Source organism: Protopterus annectens, chromosome 9.part0 (genome assembly GCF_019279795.1).
Source record: "Protopterus annectens isolate FY-2018-M chromosome 9.part0, PAN1.0, whole genome shotgun sequence".
Taxonomy (NCBI): domain Eukaryota; kingdom Metazoa; phylum Chordata; order Ceratodontiformes; family Protopteridae; genus Protopterus; species Protopterus annectens.
Window position 1 is genome coordinate 772,494,816 of NC_056743.1, and position 22,699 is coordinate 772,517,514.

A 22,699-nucleotide genomic window follows, 5' to 3' on the forward strand; every position below is an offset into this window, starting at 1 on the left:
ACAGTGAAACTGCATTCTAATAAGTTTGGAATATGACAGTGGTACTCTGCTTTTTATGCCTGTTGTCAGTGATTCAGGGGACTTAGATTGCATTTTAGAAAATTCCACCTGCTTTCTGGATGCACACAACTGAGTTCACATTTACAGCAGCTGTCTTGAGGACCATGGAAATAGCTGTAATTTGTGTAAAGGGTATCTTTCATTTTTATGGGTGATGATGATGTTAGTGGTGTGTTCTGCCACCTGGAATAAAAGACTGTTCTTGCTTTACTTTTCAGGTTTGCTACATCAGTATTAAGTCTGTTGTTCACCAGTAGAACTTGTTACACCCTCCCCCCACCGCATATGGTATCAGTTACCTCCCTCAGATGCACTCACACATACATAATCTCAAAGAGATACTGCAAACTAAAGCAAGCATCTTTACGAAAAAAATGAAGTAAAGATATTTATACTATTAACTCGCCATCCATTTTTATAAACCACTTATACTTGAGACTGACAGTGGTAACATGCTGAGGAGGCCAGGCACCATGGTGAGGTCAACAGTCGTAGAAAACTGAGGAGGGCAGGCAAAACTTTCCTTTTGCCAGCAACAGCCTTCATCTTATTCTGATACAGTTGACATAATGGTTAAGGTCTTTGCCTCCAATGTACAAGGTTTATTCCTGATCTCCAACCAACATACCTCTCAACCTCTAAGAACAAGAAATCTGAACAAAGCCATCAGCAGTGGGAGTGGGGGAGGACAAAGGGCCAAATGTAGGGACACCTTTTAAATATTGCTCTTAAAAACTTAGAAAATTGATAGAACAACAACAACAGGATTTGCACTATCATGAATTTTCTGAAAGGTATCAAGTCTGAAACTCCAATATCTATCATTTTTCTGACTTCAACCTTCAGTAATTTGCAGAAAACCACAATTTTACAAGAAACCACAATTTTACAAGAAATGGAACAAAAATATGAGGACAAAATCTGGAGATTCTGCAAAAATCTGTACAGTTGAGAGGCATGCCAACCAATGCCTTTATAGAGTTTGGATATTCTCCCTCTGTCTCTTTGGTGTTCCTCCCACCTCCCTGCTGAGTGCTTCCACCTCAGATTTACCCAAGATGGAGTTGTGAGCAGCAGCACAGACTCTAGATGGTGCCTGGTAGTTGGAAGAGTTGCATAGACCAACTGCTGTGGTGTGCAGTATCCTGTAGATAAGAGAACACAGATCATGGACTGAGTGCTGTGTCTGGGATAGCTACTCAATGGTGTAAAAATTGGCTGTAGAAGATTTGTTTGTGTTAACTAATGTTGCCAAAAAAAAGTGGGCATGGGTATTTAACAGTGATAAGTGGGTTGAAGACCTGGCCTACTCCAGTCTATGGCAGGGACACATGCTAACATTGGGAGGGGTCTGTGTGCGCCTTTTTTCCAGAGTGTGTGTGTATACCTACCATACAACCCCACACACCTGAGTTAATAAGCTACTACCTATCTGGTGTCCAGTTGCCCAGCTTGAATTACCTAGGATAGCTTTGTTGAGTGAAAGAAAGATGTAAAACCAATCACCCTGCCAAATATGAACCAAGGATTGCTACACTGACAGGATGGAGCTTGGAAGAGGATGACATAATGGTAAAGGATCATGCTCGACATCCTGTGTATCCAGGAAGCAAGATGGAAGAGTAGTTCAGCAAATTCACTTGGCTAGGAATTTAGAGTGTAGTACTCAGAGGAGGATAGACTAAAAATGCTGTGGGAATTGTGGTGAGCTAGAAGCTTCAGAAGACAGTGAGACAGGTAATCAGAATTTGTAACTCATGGCAGTCATTACAATACAGGGATAGGGCAGAATTCATACGGTCAGCCTATTTCCCATAGCAGAATTGTGATAGTGAGAAAGTGCATTCATGCAGCAAGCTGCAGCACCTACTACATAAAGTAGGACAGTGCGAGTTGGTGGTGATAATGGGAGACCCAAATGCAAATATTGGGACTGACAGAACAGGATATGAGGACTGACTGGGTCCATATGGGTTGGGCAACAGGAATAAAGAAAGGAGGAGAGGCGATTTTCAATTTCTTTCCTGCAAAAGGCTTGATGGTGGCCAACAGGTGGTTCAGTGAGAGAGAGAGAGAGAGTCACAAGATGACAAATAGGAGTGGCCAACATGCAACTTGAGTAGACTTCATCCTAATAAGGAAAGGGCACAGAGGTAGAATTCCTGATTGCAAAGTAATCCCCAATGAAGCAGTCAGCCCACAGCAGAAAACACTGGTTTCCCCGATCAGCTGCAAGCAGTGGTCAGTGAAGGTTCTAAGGTCAACAGAGACTAGGGTGAAGACCTGGAAGTTGAATGGAGAGAAATCACAGAGGTTCTAGTAAATACTCGGAGCTTTAGCATCTCAGAAAGAGGAGTAAATAGGTGGAGTTGAAGAACAGCAGCAATGCTTCAAAACAGCATGTGTGAGGACTGTAGAACAGATATGTGCCCGAGCCAGGTATGGAAATAAGGTACATAAGAAAAGCTGGTGGTGAAATGCAGAAGTCCATGAAGTCATCAAAAGAAAAGAGGATTGCAGTTAAAACTGGAAGATAGAAAAGATGGTCCAGGCTAAAAAGGAGTACTGGTGGCTAACAAAGAGGCTGTGAAAGCAGTGGCAATAGTGAAGAACAAGACATCAGAGGCACCCTGCCAGCTTTTGGAGAGTGACTCTGTAGATGGCACAAAGAAACTCTTGTCAGGATGGAAGGCAAATAACGGAAGATAAAGAAGATATTGATCAGACACCCTTCATAAGGAATGACAGCAGCATACTGCTCACCAGTAGTCCACAGGACATCAAAGACTTTAGCATCTCAGCTCAGAGGCTTTAGCATCTCAGAAAGAGGAGGAAATAGGTTTCTTTAACTGTTAGCCTAGAGGGCTTCCTCTGTACTTTAAGTGCTAGCCACAAAGTTTGAGAATTCATTTTATGCTCAACTGCTGAGAGACTTGGTTGGCTATAACCACCTGCAGTAGAAGCTAAAGTTAAGTACAAACTTGCAGTTTTAAAAGTACTGTATTTAATTTTTTCTGTTACCTAATTGTATGTTTCACTGAATAGTGTGTGCTGTCTCTCTCTCTGCAGTTAGTTTCCCACCCACCCTCCCTGTTCTTGTTTTGGTGTTAGTGGCTCTGGAATTGCCCACCCCTCCTGTAAGTCTGTATTTGAAAACTTCTCCTGAGTCCATCTCAATTGCTCACTTAACCGAGTACAGTGAGATCATATTCTGAGTCTAGTGTTCACTCTACTTAACACAGAGAGAAGATTTGAGAAGGCCAACCCACATAGGGTCTTCCTTCCTGTCTCCATGCACTTTATTAACAAAAAAAAATTGCACTTTATTCATCTGCTTTTACTGTATTTGTGTTTCCTCCTACTTTATTTTGCTTTTGCCTCTTCTTAAAAGTACTCAATTTTATTTATTGTGCTGCATTTATCACTGCTTGATAGTAGCCTGATTAAATTTTAACTGTTATTTTAAGTATTTTGGTTTAAGCACTTGGGCTTCATACTGGTTGTTTTACATTAAGAATGTTTGTGGTCTGCACTGTTGTGGCTGGACAGGTAGCTTGCATCCTTCCAAGCTGGGAATTGCTGATTGAAGGCTCAGTGTCTGCTATTCTAAAAGTGTATTAGTTCTGGTTTAAGCACTTGGGCTTCAGGCCAGTTATTCTACATTAAGAAGGTTTGTGGTCTGCACTCTTGTGGGAGGAGAGGCTGGATTCTGCCCTTCTGAGCTGGGAATTTCTGGTCACAGGCTTATTGTGCCTGCCTATTTGAACTGTTTCTTTCTGAAATTAGTGCATCTTGTTGCTGTAGCATAGACCAGATTCAGGCTTGCTAGATCTAGCTTTGCTTGTATAACTTGAGCACTGATCCAGGCCATCTTTTTTTGGAGAAGGTTCCCCTGCACCCTAGTATATATATATATATATATATATATATATATATATATATATATATATATATATATATATAAATTGCACTTTATTCATCTGCTTTTACTGTATTTGTGTTTCTTCCTACTTTATTACTAGGGGCATTGACTACAACTCTGATCTGAGATATATAACAATAAGTATCATTTTCTGTGCATTTAAAGTGTTTTTTTTATTGTATCTGCTTTATTTTCTGGGGAAAAAAAATATATATATACTTGTTTTCCCGCCTTTCTAAGCTAGTATAGTCCAATTTTCAGGTTAGTGCTGATTTCAGGGCTGTGTTACAAATCTCTGTGTTTGCCCATACCTTACTTGGATAGAAGGAAGTTTCTCTGTTCACCTGTGAGAGAGGGGAGCTTTGAGCAGCTTATCTGTCCCTGGAGGAGTGGTTTCAGCCCAGAAATTAGTTTATTGGCCATTTTGGGCTAATGTCTAACTGTTTCATTTCCCTGCTATAAAAAACGCATTTACCCGGTTTTCCGCTCCGGGTAGCTAGGGTGTAACTATTCCCGGCTCCACAAAGTCTCCTCTTCAATTTTTCCCTTGGAACTAGACAAACTTTCAACTTAAGCAATCAAGCCATTCATTTTTCAGCCTGGAACTTGCTCAAAACTCATAGCAAGCACTTATAAACCCTAGCACTAGACCCCCCCTGTACTGTACAGAAGGACAAGGCTCTCTATTCGACCTTACCAGCCATTCAGTAAAACAGTTCACTGTACCTATCCAGGCATGTCCAAAGGGCAGTTTTAGGTGTACTATCTAGTCCAGTTGGTGAATCTGGGCATTTTGAGGCAATGTTACAACTGCCTCCTGTACACAGACAACCCTCTCCTCCTACCACCAAGCACTAATACATGCGAGAGATGCAATTACACAGCCAAACTGGAGGCTAAGCTCTCTCAACCCATGACTGGATCAGGCAGTCAAGAGGAAAAGGGAAATACTTGCATCACACCACCAGTCTCACATAGACCCATTAAACCAGCACCGGCAAAAAGCACACATAAATACACAAAAACATACTCAGAGGTTCTAAATAAAAATCTGCAAAAGCAAGAGAGACCTCCAACGCAGACATCCAAGCAACCCCCCCCCCCCCAACACAAACCATGAAACACATACTTCACAAAACCAGTGTGCCACGCAATCACAGCCCTTAAGGCAAAATAACATACCCAACATACTAGTAATAGGTGACCCTGTAGTCAGGCACACTGACAATCTCACTCACTAGGCTGAATATGGAGAAGATTACTGTTAGCTGCCTGTCAGGTGCCAGGATCCGCCGCATAACACAAGCACTCGGGTCACTTCAGAACAAGTGCAAATACGACTCTGTCATTGTCCATGTGCAGGAATGCAGAAGACTGTCAGGTGATAATGATTTGGGACAGATGGGAAGAAGTTAAGAGGAAATGAAGGCATCCAGAAAAGAGATGTCTTCTGTGAGAGAAGACCTGCGGCAGTCAGGCATGTCCGCTAACAAAGGTAGGAGAATGGCATTGAATTGAAAGAGATAGCGACAGTTGATGCAACACCCTGACCCCATATAAAAAAGGGGGTTTGATGGTGATGATTAATGATGAGCCTTTAGTTTATCCTGTGGAATCCCAGATGTTCACAGGCAAGCTAAGTGATACTGTGGCCTTCCTCTTAGTGGGGAACACTGGGCAAATTTCCAATGCTAGGTGCCAAGGGGACCATATCAGCAAGTACCTGGACCACTTCAGTTGACTGCTGTCATTCTAAAAGAACATTAACTGCATGTACACCAGCATCCTCATAGGTTTCTGAGCTCCTTACAATCATAGAGCATGAGCTCAGTTACTCTGCAAAGGACCCTCATTTATGCTGCTATCATTAATTATTTTTATCAGTCACAGTTATTTAATTTGTAGACAAGTTATGGGGGCATTGGTAAATGATGAATTGAAAGCTTCATCCTGTGCGCTCAGTTTTCACTTGATCACTGTAGTCATGTTCAACATCTGCAGTACAGCTACACTATATTCATCTGCTGATCAGTGCTTGTTAGCTCCTAATTTGCATAAATGTATAAATATGTGATTTTTTTTTTTGTAATAAAGCTTAAATACCATAAACACTTGTGAGAATCCGTAACAGGAGCCCAATGAGGATGCAGAATAACTAGATCCAGTATACAACAAAAATATGTAGACCTATTGGTATTTCATAATTAAAATGAATATAAAATTGCATTATATTATACACTGAGTGTTGCCATGTATGATGATTCAGGGAATGTAATCAGAAATATGAGTGAGCATCTTACTGCTCGGCGTTGCATTTCCTTAAGCGCAGTACTCAATCTACTAACAGACTCAGTAATTCTGCATCCAGAAAAGATTTGTACCTGGTTGTTATGCAGTTGTTAGTGTACTCTTAACATATTTCTAGTATAGATCCTTTTTTATCCTGGAAAAGCTCACGCCTACCTTTAATTTATCTGTCCATTATCGTTACAGCTTACCTGTGTACCGACTTGAATTCATTTCAGTATGCAAGTAGTAAATGCAGAAATTTTAACCACCAGGTGGCATTCTAATGACATTTTTGTCCCCTAAACAGATTCGGTTAACTTTCTTGCATATGTCTGGCAGTGTGGAGGATGGTCACCCTTCTCTTCATTTCCTTTTAGGCATTCCTGTAGTAGAGAAGTTAAAGTAGGTTGTGATGGTTTTAATTTCCTGTTCAATTAAACACTTTTAAGTTTCTGTAACTCCTTATGAGAATTTAATTTGTAGCACTTTTTCAGTTTTTGCCAACAGATGTAAAAGCTGTTATTCCTACCTGTTGAAATATGCAAAATCTCTTTGTTGCCTAGTCCCGGGCAGCAGAGAATCACATTCTTTGAGGCATGGCAGTAACCCTTGCCATCTACTATACGAAGGTGGAAAAAAAGACTTTCTATTTTCAGTTTTGATTTAATAACATGACATGTGGCCTTTAGCTCCCAACCAGAAAAGAATTCCGCAGTCCACTTTTGTGAGCTGTGAATTTTTGACTGTGATTTCCACAACACATTGCAAATTTTGGTGTTTTCCTTTAAATTGTTTTTGCAGAAATCAGGACCCCACCCCCTGACATGAGGACTGCAACCCCTCCACTCCTGTTATTCTTATATACTTAACTCCAAGATTACTATACCATAAAATTGAGAACACTCCAAGGAACCATAACCATGGATTTTATTATTCACTGTTACAGTTAGATCATTTCAGTGATTGCAGATACAGTTGTCTGAATTACAACAGGAACTCACCGTCTCTGGTAGCTGTTCTACATAGTTCATAGGTGTATATTAGGCTAATGACTACTAGGGCCCTTAAAAGCCTAGCTGTGCAATCCAAATGTGACCCACAAATTTGATTTATAAGGGCTGATTTACTGACTACCTAAGTCCATCAGAGACATCGGAAATTCACCCCTGGTGTGGCTCCTATTATGCATCCACTTGCCCAAGTTGTGCTTGGAGATGGGGAGGAACTCTGCTTCACATGGAATTGGGAGCCTGTTTCAGAGAACAGTAATTCTGTGAGAAACATATTGGTCTCAGCAACCAATCCTGTTAATATTGCAAGCAAAATTTAGGTATTTTAATCTAGTAGTTCTGATGCTGTTTGTTTTGCGGATGTGCAAAAGATTCATCAAACTAGGGTCAAGAGATGAATTCTATGCTAGGCAAGGATCACCTCTCAAAGTCTGTATGATACTGAGTGAAGAGACCGGGATTTCAGGTGATCAGCATAGGACGTTGTGTTTACACCCTGTATTCTTATTGTAAGAAACTTTTGTGGACGTTCCAATATGTCTGGTCATGTACATATAAAAGGGCATACTATAGGCCTGATGAGGGCCCAATTACAGTGATATAATGACCTCTCTGGACCTGAGCAATATAGAAGGATTTTCTTACTATCTTGAATGCATGTTGGTCGAAGGCTAGGTTACCATCTACATGAGTTCCTTGACTTGTTAATCAACTTTTGAAGGTGTTTTATTGATGATGTAGTTACCCAGGGTGGCATACTTCTCAAAACATACTGTAATGCATTTCTTGGTACCGAGTTTTAAACCGTGCTTTGACACCAAGTATTTGCCTATATTAGACCTTCCTGAGTAGTGTTCTCATCTTGGGGTGGATTCAGTGACTGGTCCCAGTTTGCAATCATCTGCAAACTTGGTTAGCTAGAGGTCTTTGACATTGGTTTTGACATCCAAGAAGTAGATGCCAAAGAGAAAAGGGCCTAGCACAGAGACCTGGTGGACTCCACTGGTAACGGCCCTTTTTGTGGAGGTGGCCTCACCGATTCTAACTTCCTGGCTTCCATCAGTGAGCCAGCTAGCTATCCAGTGTGTTATAAAGGGGTTTGTACCTAGTTCGCTAAGTTTGTTCACAATGCCCGAGTTGGGGTATTGTTTCAATGCCCTAGCCAGATTTAGGTAGGCAGTATGCAGTTTTCAGCTCATCCATCGCCTTAGTGACCTTTTCAAATAATTCCACCAGATTCAGTAAGCATAACCTTCCTTTGACAAAGCCAAACTGGGATGAATTCAGTGTCTGGAGGTCTGCTGTGTCCTTGTTGATAATTTCCATGATAATTTTTTTTTGCTTGGCTTTGCAAATAAGACTAGTCCAAACCAACAAGACTTATGGGACTGTAGCTCCCAGGATCTGTTTTAGGTCTTCTTTTATGAAGGAGGACGACCATCACAGTCCTCCATTCACATGGCACAAAGCCTGTTTTAAGACTATAGCTAAGTAATGACTCCAGGGTTCCTGATAAGTCATATTTTAAACTTTTCAGGCGGCATCCTGGAATGTTATTGGGGCCCATTGAGACAGTGTTGTTGGCTTTAGTGAGTGCAGCCAGTACATGCTCCCTAGTTATAGATGGATGGTTTATGTTTCAGTGTATTAGTGGGGGGATGGTTGGGGTAAAGTTGGAATTGAATTTGTCCACAAACAGATTTGCTTATATCGCCCGGCTCTGTGAATGTAGCACCAGTAACCACTAATTCAGCACATGCTGGTGTGCCTTTGAGGTTTCTGACATAGTTAAAGAAGGCAGTATGGTTATCTTTCTCCTGGGAGGATATTGGTTTTGCCTTACCTAATTGGCCCTCTTGGTTGCCTATTTACTTTGATGAGTGAGTTTTTATCTTTATGGGAATCACCCCTCTTGGTTTTTGGCAATTTGTTTTCTTTTTTTGTATATCCTGTTTAATTTGGGATGCCACCATGACACTTTGTTCTTGGGGCTAGTTCTGGGCTTACTTCTGGTATATACAGCAGCCTTTGTCAGCCACTGACATGACTGTACAGAGTTTCTGAGAGCAAATCATCATAGCCTGGTGTGTTCTCTAGGTTTGGAGGGGCATTGAATTTTGACAAACCATCCGTTAATAATCGGTAATTTGCCTTGGAATAGTTGTTGATTTTTGAAGGAGACAGCTTAATAGTTGGAACTTACCAGGCAGGACAAGGCATTGGGGGGGGGCTCTCATTTGTGAGCACGAGGTCTAGTATGTTGGAGCCTCTAGTGGGCGTATTCACTGTTTGATCAAGGGTGTTTGTATTTACAAAGTCCATTAATTTCTGTGCCTGTAGATTTCAGGCTGTGTAGAATTTACAATCTATAGATGGGTAATTAAAGTCTACCATGAGTAGGGTATTAGATTGTATGGTAAGTGCAACCAGTAGGTCCAAGTATGCATTGTGAGCTTTTTGGTGCCATGGAGGGAGACCGGTAGCTGGCTAGGATGTGGTACTGGATTTTGTCTGTGGTGATCTGCATGTGGAGGAACTCCAGCTCATCATCCTGTTTGACCACCCTAGAGGCATGCTTGCTGTTGATGTATATTGAGACACTTCCACCTTTAGCCCTTGTCTGTGCACTTACTGGTCTAAAAGTATGGACGACACTGAAACCTTGCACTGCCAGGGTACTCTCTGCTGCTTTAAACCATATCTTGGTAATGGCACAGATATCTGTATTGAATTTGCAGAGGTCTAGGAGTGAATGTATTTTTTTATTTAGACTCCTGGTACTGAGCAGCAACACTTTGAGGTTTTGTTGAGTTGATTTTACTCCGTCAGTAGATTTAGAAATTTGGCATTGCCTAAAAAGGTGCTGTGAGGGTGCACAAATTCTTAGCCAGTAATCGAAAGCCTGAAGGGGAAAGATGTAGACCAACCTTGGCAAAGCTGCATTGTCTGTTGACCATGGCCTCCCAAGCTGCAAATATTGGATCCCTTAAAACATCAGAAAGACAGCCATTTGCTGACATCAATTTGTGTTTGTATTGTGGCATCATCCTTTGTGATGGTAATATGCTGGTCCAGTGGCAGGCTTATACCAGAGTGAGACAGTCTGAAAGCTCCATAATGTCTCTTCATATAGTCCAGGGAGGTACATATCAGGTCATTTACACCACCCTGTACTGTGATTTATTTTATTATTTTTGATTTAAGTTTGATGACCGGGTAAGTCCACTGGGCCATAAAGAGCCCATTTTCAGTGGAGGCCCGGGGAGAAAAGCTCCAGTACAATCAGGTTACAGAAGTTATGTCAAATCATAACCCGCGGTGGTGGTGCTGCGGTAGCGTTGTCGCCTCACAGTAAGACGCTGTCCGGTTCAATTCTCAGCTAGAGCGTCTTCTGCGTGGAGACATGCGTGAATGGGCATACCTTCGTTGAAGGTTGTGCGTCGGGGCTGGTAACTCGGCATGTAAAAATCAACTGCCAATCATTAGTGGACCGGAGTTCCGCTGTGGCGACCCCTAACCGGGAAAAGCCGAAAGACACAAACAAAACTTTGTACAAACAAATTAAGATAAATCCAGAAATGTGTAAATACATATGAATCGGATCCTAGTGATGTAACATCCGAATAAAGTCAACTTGTCCATATTTACATACTGGTGCCTGTGGTGTAATGACTTGAGCGCATACATAATTTGGCAGATCCTGGCTTCAGATAAGAAGCTAACAGCTACCTTCTCCTTTTTTAAGTGTGGTTAGAGGGGCATCAGTATATCTAACAATGTAGTCCCTATGATGAGAGTGCTGGGAAGTGTGTTTTGCTTAACTTAGACGCTTAGTGTTTGGGGCTGCACTGAGAGTGACAAAATGTGTGTTAGGTGTTTTTTGCTGAGTGCCTTTGGGCTTGCTGAGGCATAGGTTTGACAGCTGGTGATCTTTGTTTAGGAAGATTACTTTTAAGTGTCTCAGCATACATTAGTCTATGTGTGTGTTGTGCGCTGTGTGAGGTGGGTGTTGTCTGCCTGTGGTTTCGGCAAATTGATGTGAATTTGTTTGCAAGAGTGTCATTATCCCAACCACTTAATCCTTAAAGAATTAGACACAGTATTCAAGAGTTTGTCAGTAAATACAAGACAATTGCTACATTCTCAAGATGTTCATATCCACCAATGTGCAACAAAGTCTAGAAGATTTAGGATTTTTGCCTGGAAGTGTTTACATAGGTATTTTTATACCCCAAGTAGTCTTCAAAGAATTTTTCCTCAGGTGGATAGCAAATGTTGGAGGTGAAATGCACAAGAAAAAGGTGTCTGGGAACATATTCTTTGAGAGTGTAATGAGCTGGTAGACTTTAGGGATTACCTGTGAAACTCTGTCCGAGATGCTGGGTGAGCAGATTGGATTGACTGGGGAGATGAACTTTTGAGGTATGATACAGACTCAGAATTGCCTAGACATAGTAAAGCCTTGCTGAGTCTAATTATGGTGGCTGCCAAAAATCATTTTCTAGAAAATCACTTGGAAATCAAAGTCTAGACCAACTTTACTAGACGTAGTGGCTATAGTAATAGAGATAAAGCAACTGGAATTGTGATCTTTAGGAAGGGGACGGAGCAAGCTACATAGAAATAAATGGGAATTGTGGAAACAGTACATGCAGAGAAGGAACAAGATGTAAGAGGCAGAATTTGAATGAGCCATGTAATCCTTAACCGACAGTGACTGGATAGATTATAAGTAATATATGTTTGCAATTACAGTTGTTTCAGTGGTGTCTGTGATGTATAATGTTTGCAACTAAAGTGTTGTCAATGTTGTTTTTCATTTATATAAATGTAAGATTCCCAGTGTCATATGTGATAATTTAATAAAGATGTTTATTAAAAAAAAAAAAAAAAAAAGTCGCTCATATCCACAAAGCTGGCTACAGAGAAGTTCGGAAATTGCATATCAATACTGTCCAGTCCTTTGATTTGTGATCTACAAGGGGGGGGGGGGGTATTGGGGCTAGAATGCAATTAAGGGTGCTTTATTGGGGCAGATTATGCTAAACCATACAAAATTGTAATTACTTTAGTGTTTACACAATACTGAATTCTACTAAATCTGTAAGTATTGTCACTCAAGGCCCATCTAGCTGCTCAAAGCTTGTTGGCACTATATTGCTGCTTTACAGGTTACAGTTTTATTGAATGTTCTACATAGACAAATTGCTTTCTAGGTGTTTGCTGCTGTACAGGGCGCTGCTAGCCAAGCAACCCACGCAAACATGAACAATTTATAACAGCACAGAAAAAACAGAAAACTAGATAATCCCTCTGGGCAGTAAAATGACTACACTTTGAGTTCTTTCATGTATTTCCCAACTCAGATAGACCGGGCAAACACTTCCTGCCAAAAGATGAATAAGCCCAGTCTTCTTGATTTAAAAATACAGTAAAAGAGACTCTCGGGTTCAGTACTAACACAGACCACCTAAACAACTAGCTGGAAATACCTTGGTGAAAGTAATGGAAAGGAAGAGCACTTTTTTATACCAAAAATTCAGTGAAATGCACACACAAAAGCAGAAAACAAAAGTGATCACTCAATACAGGCTAGGATTATAAGCTTTGCTGAGCTCCAGGAAACTGAGCAGGCGACGGTGCGTAATAAAGGAGGTTTACAACAACAGCGGTTTGCTGGGTGTGCACTCAGTATCATGGGTCTATGAAATACAGTGGGTGGGAAGAGTACATCAATAGCAGTGAAAGAGGGGAGGGACTTTGGAAATCAGGTAATGATAAGGAGTGGAGGGCAGAGATACAGCATTACAAAAACAGCAGCGGCAGAAAGGTGGAGAGTTGGGAAATTTTCAAGGCACGAGCAGGCGAGCTGCTGAGGCTAGCAGTTAAATAAAGGCAATATTAAAGCTTTTTCAGAAACTTTAGGTTAATGTGTTAGTGGGGGATGGGGCAGACAGAATGCAAGCAAGTAAATATGCAGAATATAAACCCAGTGAAACACAAGCTGGAGCAGAGACGATTCCCCCCACTATTGAACTGCTACTGCAGTTTAAGGCAGCAGACCATGCAGAAATTTACCTGGAGCACTGTTTATGGGAAAAAATACAGTAGTAAATAATTAAGGCACAAATCTGGGAGTAGTATGTAGTTCTGCTACAGCTGTGAATATAACTACAATACTTTGGCCCAGGAGGGTTTAAAATACAAACAGATAGCATTTACAAGCAATTCTACTTGTGGAAATAGAAGTACAGAATAATGCATAAACACAATCTTCCCACAACTGCTAATTAAAATACAAGATTATGGTCCCAGTCTGTTCAACAAAAGGTAGTTGCCAAATGATACTCACTAGAATAAACCCTCAGCAGCGTGCATGGTAAAGAAATCTGCATACTTTAGTTAATTTAAAATGTAAATCCAGCAGTTTTATGAGTTAGTACCTCACTTCTGGATCTTACTACCACATTTTTTTTTAATATTTAAAATGTGGCAGCTGTCAGTGTGGGATTTTATTTGTATATAGTTTAAAACTTGATATTTAGGGTTGCTGTTATAAGTTACAACAAAGGTGCAGTCACAAACTTGATTTGGTTATACCTTTCTTTCAGTGTACTTTTTATGTGTACTTTGTGGTTTATATTAAGTATTTATCTGTTAATATTTACTCAAAATATTTGTTTCCTGTTTTATTTTTGCTTTTTCCTTTTCAGTAGATTCATATATTTATTTTTCAGTTTCGTAGAAGTTGGCAAAGTAATTCCATCTTTATTCACTAAAATGTAGGTAACCTATATACATAACACAATGCCACTCAATTTTTAAGAAATGTCTACATGTGACTTAATACTGTGCCCCTGATATATTTAATCTACTACTTCAACGTTGTGATTGGTCTCCATTACAAAAGCTACCACTAGCCCTTGCAGTGGAATACTTCAACCATAAATTCATTGGCATCGTAAATAGACTTGCCCCCACCAGGAAAATACGCTCTAAATTGCGACAATTGCCATGGCTATCAAATGACACTAAACTCCTAATTAATCAAAAGGATAAAGCTTGGACACTTTATCATACCACCAAAAACAAAACTGACTTCACCTTATATCAGCAATTAAGAAACCAAACTAAGAAAAAAAACACCAACAAAAAAAACATATAATTCCACATAAGTGGACCCAAGAATGGCAGAATGCTCCAGTTCTCTCAAAATCTTTTATTGAAACCTACATATATAAGCGCTTTCGCAGATTCATCTGCTTGATCAGATATAATTGAGGTAGAGCTAGCATCTAGTAAATTCTCTAACTAGGCAGTCAGATGTTTCTCAACAATTATTCCTAAAAGGAATATACACTTAAAACTGACATAATCTTGTTTAATACAAACGAATTTAAACAGATAAAAAAATCCATTATTATATCTAACATTAATAAAAATATACTTTTGCAACTAACTGAAATTCACACATATTTACCTGCATAAAGGTCTACTTTTTAATTTTGGATGTTATGTTGTCCATCTCGCCTTCCTTCTTTCTGGTTGGGTTCTCAGCCAATCTCTGCTCCAACTTGGCCACTTCTAAAGCTCGAAGAGTCCTTACTGGCTCTAGGCTAGCCCCTTATCCCAGCATGTTTACCGGTAGCTACCCAGATCTCGTTTGCCACTTGCAGCGTCGAGATTGTCTTCTGCTGGCTCAGGCTAAGTAGTGATTTTTTTTCTATAAAAATTGTTGTTTAAGGCTAAATTTCATCAGAGTTTAGTGATTATTTCTTGTATATCACCCCTATCCTCGTTGCTGCTGTTTTTGCTGCTGTCAGGCCATCGTTTTTTTCTCAGGCCTTTACCTGTGTGGTGGTGGTGTTGTCGGAAGCCCGTTTTTCTTGAGCTTGTCCTGTTATCCCTCCTTGTTACCTAGGGAGAAGCTGTTTTAGTTAGAGGCCTTCTCCCTTTGGGAGCAGTAGCCATTTAACTTAGAGGCTATCCCCTCCTCTTCTACCCCCTTTTCTTTCTTAAAAAAAAAAAAAAAAAACACTTTTCTGTTTTGTCCTATTTCTTTCTGTGGTGTTAGAAAACCCTAAACAGTCAAGGTTCAAGAAATGTGATTCATGTTGCCAGAAAATGACCCTTATGGATGGGCACACAAGTTGTGTTTATTGTCTAGTGGCAGTCCATCTGCAGGATTCGTGCTCTGTTTGTCATGCCTTTAGTGCACGAGTTTTGCAGGAGAGGCGCAACAAACTTATTTTGAGAGGGTTATTAAAACCCCAGGTTTACGTAGCATCGGACACTCAGCCCTTAAAAAAATCCGATGGCAAACTGGCATAGTCGTCGGCTCTACCTTCGGTGCCGACAAACTCTAGATCCAAATCATCTGATCCTTCAGAGCGGATTCTTGGCTCTGAGGAGTCTTTGTCTTCGGCAGCTCCATCAATGTCTTTGGAGCTGTCCGGGACACACAAGAGATTGAGTTCTTCTCCTTCCCTGGACCCAGTGAGATCTGTGCCTCAGTCTCCACTGTTGCAGTCAGTGGCAGATAGTCACCAGTCCTCGGCCCATTCCTCTTGATCATCCAGGAGTTTATCAGATGATGGTGTGGAGAGAGTGGTGAAGAAGCTGCTCAAGACACCGGTATTTGCTAAATTGTTGTCAAGCCCAGCCCAGAAGGAAGTGGCGCTGTCTGAACCAGTCCCTGTCTCGATTCCTCCTCCCACTGCATCCAGTTCGGAGCCGGAGTGCATGGAAGTAGTAGTGGTTGAACCGTTGGTTCCGACAACCCCTGCCTTGTCTGTTCCATCTGCTCCAACCCCTTCGATGGTCCGCACTGTCAAGGGGTTTGGGCGCAGAGACTTTCTCGCTCTGAGGGGGAAAGTGGCATCGGATCCTTGTCCAACCCTGCTCTCCGCTTGGAGCCTCGGCGCAGGTGAGTTCGGCTCCCACATCTGCCTCGGAGCCATTGCCTTCGGTGCAGAGGAGGTCTCCAGGCTCTTCCAAGCCGGAGTCTCCCTCCTTTCCGGACTGCGGTGCCTTTTAGGTGATGTGTGCTGTCTACCGAGACCGCTCCACCCTTGGCTCCATCCCCTTCGATACCGGTGACTGCCTCGGATCCTCCTCTCTGCCCCAAGTGTAGGGAACCGATGCCCCAGAATGCCCCACAGGGCAACCTCTCTTCTTCCAAGACCTCTCCTGAGCATACCTCAGAGGAGGTTTCCAGGAAGACAAAATGTAAGAAGAAGCATGTGGACTCCCCTGAGTCCATCACTTCTGACACGGACTTAGATGACTCTGAAGGGTCCCCACGGTCCCCCTCTGAGGATGTCTCTTTCTCAGACATCCTGGAGATCCTTAGGCATAGGGGAAACAATGTCCCTTGCCCGTTCTGAGGATGAGTCCGTGTACCTGGACGCGTTTGGTTCCCGACCCTCCACCTCCTGTGTGTCTCCACCTTTTGACCCACTTTTGTCTGTAGTGAGTTGAAAGGTGTGGAGTGCTCCAGAGACCATGGAGCCCATTCCAAGAAGGCCTAACAAGTTCATCATCGCTCCACAGGACAAGACATTTCTCTATAAAGGCATGTCAGTTGATGCTATGGTGGTGGCAGCAGCCACCAAGAAGGAACTCGCAGAGACTTCCTCTTCTATCCATCCACCAAACAAGGAGTCTAGAGCCATGGATAGATATGGGAAGTGTGTTTTCTCTTTAGCGGCCTTTACTCTTCGGTCGCTGAACTGTTTCACACATTTCACAAGACCTCAGAGGGATCTCCTTAAAGAGCTGGGAGATACCCTGTAGGATCAGGCAGCTGAGGGAGCGGCTTCCAAGTCAGCTAACCAGCTAGCAACCCTAACATCCATTGTTAACTCCTCCATGCACCTGATTTCTTATGCAGCAGATGGAGCGAGTAGGGCTGCAGGCACAGGAGTGGTTCTTAGCAGACACTCCTGGATGTGCCTTTGTCAATTTGTGGAGCCCTTCAAGTCCTCCTTTAAGAACGCCCCCTTTGACGGCTCGGCCTTGTTCGGGCCTCAAGTTAGAGAGACTCTTACCAGGAGTGAACAAGATGGCAAAACTCCCTCTGCCGTAGGGGTCCGTTTTTCCACTCCATCCAGGCCTTATCCCAAAGGCCAAAAGAGTGGTAAAATGTGGTTCCGTAAATCCCAGGGAGCTTTGCCGGACACTCATGGAGTTAATTCCCCCAGGGGCGGAGGGGGAAATAACGGGAGACACCAGCCTCGTGGCAGGGGGGTTCGTGACAGGGATATGTTTTCTGCCAGGTCCTTTCAGAATCCCTGAAGAATTGCCCAGCTGTCCACGTCTGCAGGCAGTCGGGGGCAGAGTATCAATGTACCCAGAAGCCTGGCTAGATATAACAGAAGACGCGTGGGTACGGTGCATAATATCCAGGGGTTACAAAAATTCCCTTCTCCCAAACACCCCCAAGAAGTCAAAAACAATCAATCCCAGATGTTCCACCCAATCTTCGGGATCAAACAGCGTTGGAAGTAAATAATTTGCTGCAAAAAAGAGCCATTCAGCAAGTCCCCGCAGACCAAATCGAATCCGGGACTTACTCAGGGTTCTTTTTAGTTCCAAAAAAGACGGGGGACTGGGGACCTATCCTGGATCTCAGCAAGTTAAACAGGTTAGTAAAGAAGACGAGTTCCAGATGGTGAGACTGCAGTCTATTCTACCCTTTTTGGGTCAGGATGATTGGATGTGCTCTATCTATCTCCAGGATGCGTACTACCATATAAAAATGGACAGGCAGTCCAGGAGACACTTACTCTTCCGACTGGGAGCCAGTCATTACCAGTTCAGAGCTCTGCCCTTTGGTCTCACCACAGCCCCCAGGGTGTTCACCAAATGCATGGCAGTAGTGACGGCTCACCTGAGACATTTGGGATTCCAGGTGTTTCCTTATCTAAACGACTGGCTCCTCACTGCCACCAGCAAGCATCATCTGTTAAGGGTCAGGAACCACATGATTCACACTTGTGCACGTCTAGGAATCATAATAAACTACGAAAAATCTGCCTTGTTGCCCTCTCAGTGTATTACTTTCATAGGTGCTCAACTAAATACAAGAGACATGATAGCGAAGCTCCCACACGAAAGGGTGCTTACCATTCAATGTCCGGTCTCTCTCCTCTTGTCAAAGGTTCAGGCACCGTTAGTCCTAAAGGTCTTGGGCTTGATGGTGGCTGCCATTACTGTAGTCACATTAGCTCATTAACATCTGAGGATTTTGCAATGATTCCTTTTCACTCAGTGGCCGTGTCAGGATCTACCAATGTCACACATGATCTTAATCGCGGATACTTGCAAGAAATATCTACAGTGGTGGCTTCACTCTCCCCTAGTCACTCTAGGCAGACCCTTTGTAGGTAGCCACAGTGACCACGGATGCTTCCCAGATAGGGGGGGGGGGGCATTATCTGGGATAAACAGTCCAAGGAGCTTGGCAACCTCATGAGTACCATTTGCACATCAGTATCCTGAGATGAGTGGTGTTATTAATATTGCAAGCACTTCATGACTCTCTTCCTTTGAGCTATATAGCATTTGAGATGGACAACATGTCAGTGGTGTGGTACATCAAGAAACAGGGCGGAACCAAATCTTACCCCTTGTGTCGGGAGGCCCTTCGAGTATGGCAATGGGCGATTTCCTCTCAGCATTTTCTGGTTGCAGTGCACATCCTGGGGAAGTCCAATATGATAGCGGACAAGCTCAGCAGGGTAATTCTCATGCTCCACGAGTGGTCCCTGAAATAAGATGTGGCAGATATGATCTTCCGCAGATAGGGCCAGCCATGCTGCGATCTTTTTGCCTCACACCTAAACAACAAGTGCAGCAGCTATTTTGCCCTAGTTCCCCCACTGGGGCAGTCACCCATAGATGCACTTATCCATGATTGGCCTCCCGGGTTTCTTTATGCCTTTCCTTTAATTCCAAAAGTTCTTAAGAAAGCAAAGTTGCTGAGTCGAAAGCTGATCCTCATTGCCCCGTACTGGCCTCGTCAGAAATATTTCTCATTCCTTTGGCATTACCTGCAAGAGGAGCCTTGGATTCTGGACCCGGTTCCAGATATCCTGACACATCAGTCGGGTGCTCTTCATCCCTCCATTCAAACTCTCAAGCTGACAGCTTAGTTTCTACACTTCTAGTCCTAGCCAGGCTTCCGGACATCTCACCTATGGTTCAACATATTTTAGTCTCTTCTCATAAACCAACTACAAGAAAACTTTGTTAGTAAATGGAAGAGGTTCTCCTGGGCCGAACAAAATGACATTGATCCCTTTACAGCTCCAATTTCAAAAATTTTGGACTTCCTGGCAGAAACCTTTGAGAAAGGAGCAGCGGCTGCTACGATTCGGGTTTAACTGGCTGCTATTTCTAATTTTCATGTGGGCCTTCTAGGTTCTGACGTAATGTCCCACAAGCTATGTAGGGCCTTTTTAAAAGGTGCTACCCTATTAAGGCCTCCTATCAGAGAACCTCTCCATCCTTGAGATTTAAATTTAGTACTAGCGGCTCTGATCCTCCCTCCCTTTGAACCAGCCGCTTCTTGTCTTCTGAAGTTCTTATCATGGAAGACCCTCTTCCTGATTGCTGTTACATCAGCTAGGTGGATTTCCAAGTTACAGGCACTTTCCATCCGCCCGCCTTATATGATCTTTCACAAGGATAGAGAATCTTTTAGAACTAATCCTTCCTTTTTACCAAAAGTCTGTTCAGAGTATAATTTGAATCAGTCAATTGATCTTCCTGTTTTCTTTCCAAATTATGGCAACAAGGCAGAGTACAAGTTGCATCAACTGGATGTCCACAGGCAGTTACGATTTTATCTTCAAAGAACCAAGGACATCAGAAAATCAGATCAGCTGTTTGTATCCTTCTCACAGAGTAAGCAAGGATCACCAGTTTCCAAAGTGACTTTGTCAAAATGGCTGTCCAATACTATTACTTATGCTTATGAGTCTCAGAATGTGTCTGTCCCGTGAAAGGAAGGGGCATTCTACTAGGTCTTTGGCTACCTCCATAGCTTTTCAAGCCAAGCTTCCATTAGATACTATTTATGCGGCAGCAACATGGCTACTCCCCATACCTTCATTACTCATTGCAAAGTGGACATGGCCTCTCAGAACAAGGCATCTTTTGGTTCCATGGTTCTGAAGGCACTCTTCCAGTGAGCCACCCAGGATTTAGGTACTGGAGACGCTGTCCCAACCAGAAAGAAGCAAGGCGAGATGGACAACATAACATAAAGAAGTTATGTTCTTACCATAACGTTCCATGTTTGTTGTCCTTTATCTTGCCTTCCTTCTTGCGTCCCTCCCTCCCTCCTTCCCCCATCCTGGATGATTGAGAGGAATTCCCTTTTTGGGCTGTTTTGGCTGAGTTTCCTTTGCTTTTCAGCTGTTGCTATAGTTCTTGTCACCAGTGTTGTCCTGTTTTTTGGTACAAGGCAGTAGTATTATCTTACCTCCTTTATTTGGTAATTTATAGTTCTCCTATATAGTGGTTAGTTGTCACAAACGAGATCTGGGTAGCTACCACTAAGCATGCTGGGATAAGGGGCTAGCCTTGAGCCAGTAAGGACTCTTCGAGCTTTAGAAGTGTCCAAGTCTCAAATATCCTTCCTATGGCTGTAATTAAAAATGTATGTGTATTATTCATGTCTAAAATGTGTTTAGATAATGCAAATCTGGTAACTGGTGTACTGAGCATTTATCCATTTATGTAGAGAAATTAATAAGACCAGTTTTGAACTCCATCCCACACATTTTGAAAGATGCTAAACATTTCTTAAAAGGTTTATTTGCATATACTGAGATGTCTAAAGTTGGTAGAAATGTATATTTAGTTACGATGAACGTGACCTCCCTTTTTACTGTGATTCCCAGCAATATTGGATTGCAATGTATTGAACAATTTCTAGAAACATTTACAGATTTTGATATAAACAAAGTCAATTTAGTGATCTTAGAGAACAATGTTTTCTTGTTTGGAGACTCTTTTTATTGGCAAAAGCATGGCATAGCTATGGGCACGTCATGTGCCAATAGTTACGCCAATGCTATGATGGCTATTTGGGAACAAGAATATATATTACAGGGCAGAAATAATAAATTGACCAGAGATTAGTAGATGAGCTATTCCTTTTATGGGATGGATCTACTAAGCAATGAATTTATGGAATATGTCAATAGCACCACACACCTCCATTTCTCTTCAGACGTCTCTGATGCTAATATTCGTTTATTAGATGCAAGTGTTAAGAAGGGTGATTTAGGTGATAATACACAGTTCTTTAGGAAGCCATGTCACTGTAATCACCTCCTTCGCAAGGAAAGCATGCATCCACCCCACATCTTTCAGAATGTGGTTCGTGGCCAGGCCTTTGTGCACACTCAGTCTTGATGCTCCAATCAGGATTATGAGACCCAGACAAATAAATTAAGAAAAACCTTTTCTGAAAGAGGTTACAGTGAAAATGAAATAAATGAAAATATTGAAGTTGTTAGCAGTTTCAGATAGTACTGCTAAACCATATTTTTCTGGTGAAGTAGTTGATGCCAATAATATAAATGTGCTCCAGAAAACAAGAAAAAGGAGTTTGAGGGTACCTATGTTTTATTCTAAGGATGTTATTTATAAACACTGGAACATCTTAATGACAGACATTGAAAGAGTATGTGACCCCAAACCACAGTTCGTTTATAAAGATATGAGATCACTAAAAAGACGTCTTTGCTATCCTAAGACCTATGAGGTTAGGAAGGATGATAAAAGAACTTTTCCATGTGGTAATTGTGCAGCTTGCAAATATATAAACACAAATGATACGTTTGTACATCCTGATCAGGGCAAGATGCATACTTTTAATACCTGTGCTACTTGTAGCTCTGAACACATAGTATATCTGGTGCACTGCACAGTTTGGACAAGATTCTATGTAGGAAAAACTGACAGATTTTAGAGATCAAATAAAAGCGCACATGTATCATATTAGCAGAGGCAGTGCATTATCTAAACATGTTTTAGATACAAATAATACACATGCATTTTTATTTATAGCCATAGGGAGGATTTTTTAGAATATTGGATGTGGAGATGTTAGAAATAGTACTGAACAACTAGAGGCTAAATGGAAAATTAGAATTAGATGCGACTATGGGCATGGATTAAATCAACATTAAAAAGTAGACCTTTATGCAGATAAATGTGTACATTTTCATTTAGTTGCATAAGTATATTTTTATTAATGTTAGATATAATAATTTTTATTTTTTTTATCTGTTTAAATGAGTTTGTATTAAACAAGATTGTCAGTTTTAAGTGTATATTCCTTTTAGGAATAATTGTTGAGAGATATGTAACTGCCTAGTTAGAGTATTTAATGGATGTTAGC

The 22,699-nt window shown here is 41.8% G+C and overlaps 1 protein-coding gene across 1 annotated transcript in view; it reads left to right on the forward strand.

Annotated features, from left to right (window-relative positions):
- HSD17B12 (hydroxysteroid 17-beta dehydrogenase 12) overlaps window positions 1-22,699 on the forward strand; it is a gene marked incomplete in the record, with an annotated part of 1,530,252 nt that overhangs the window by 885,373 nt on the left and 622,180 nt on the right.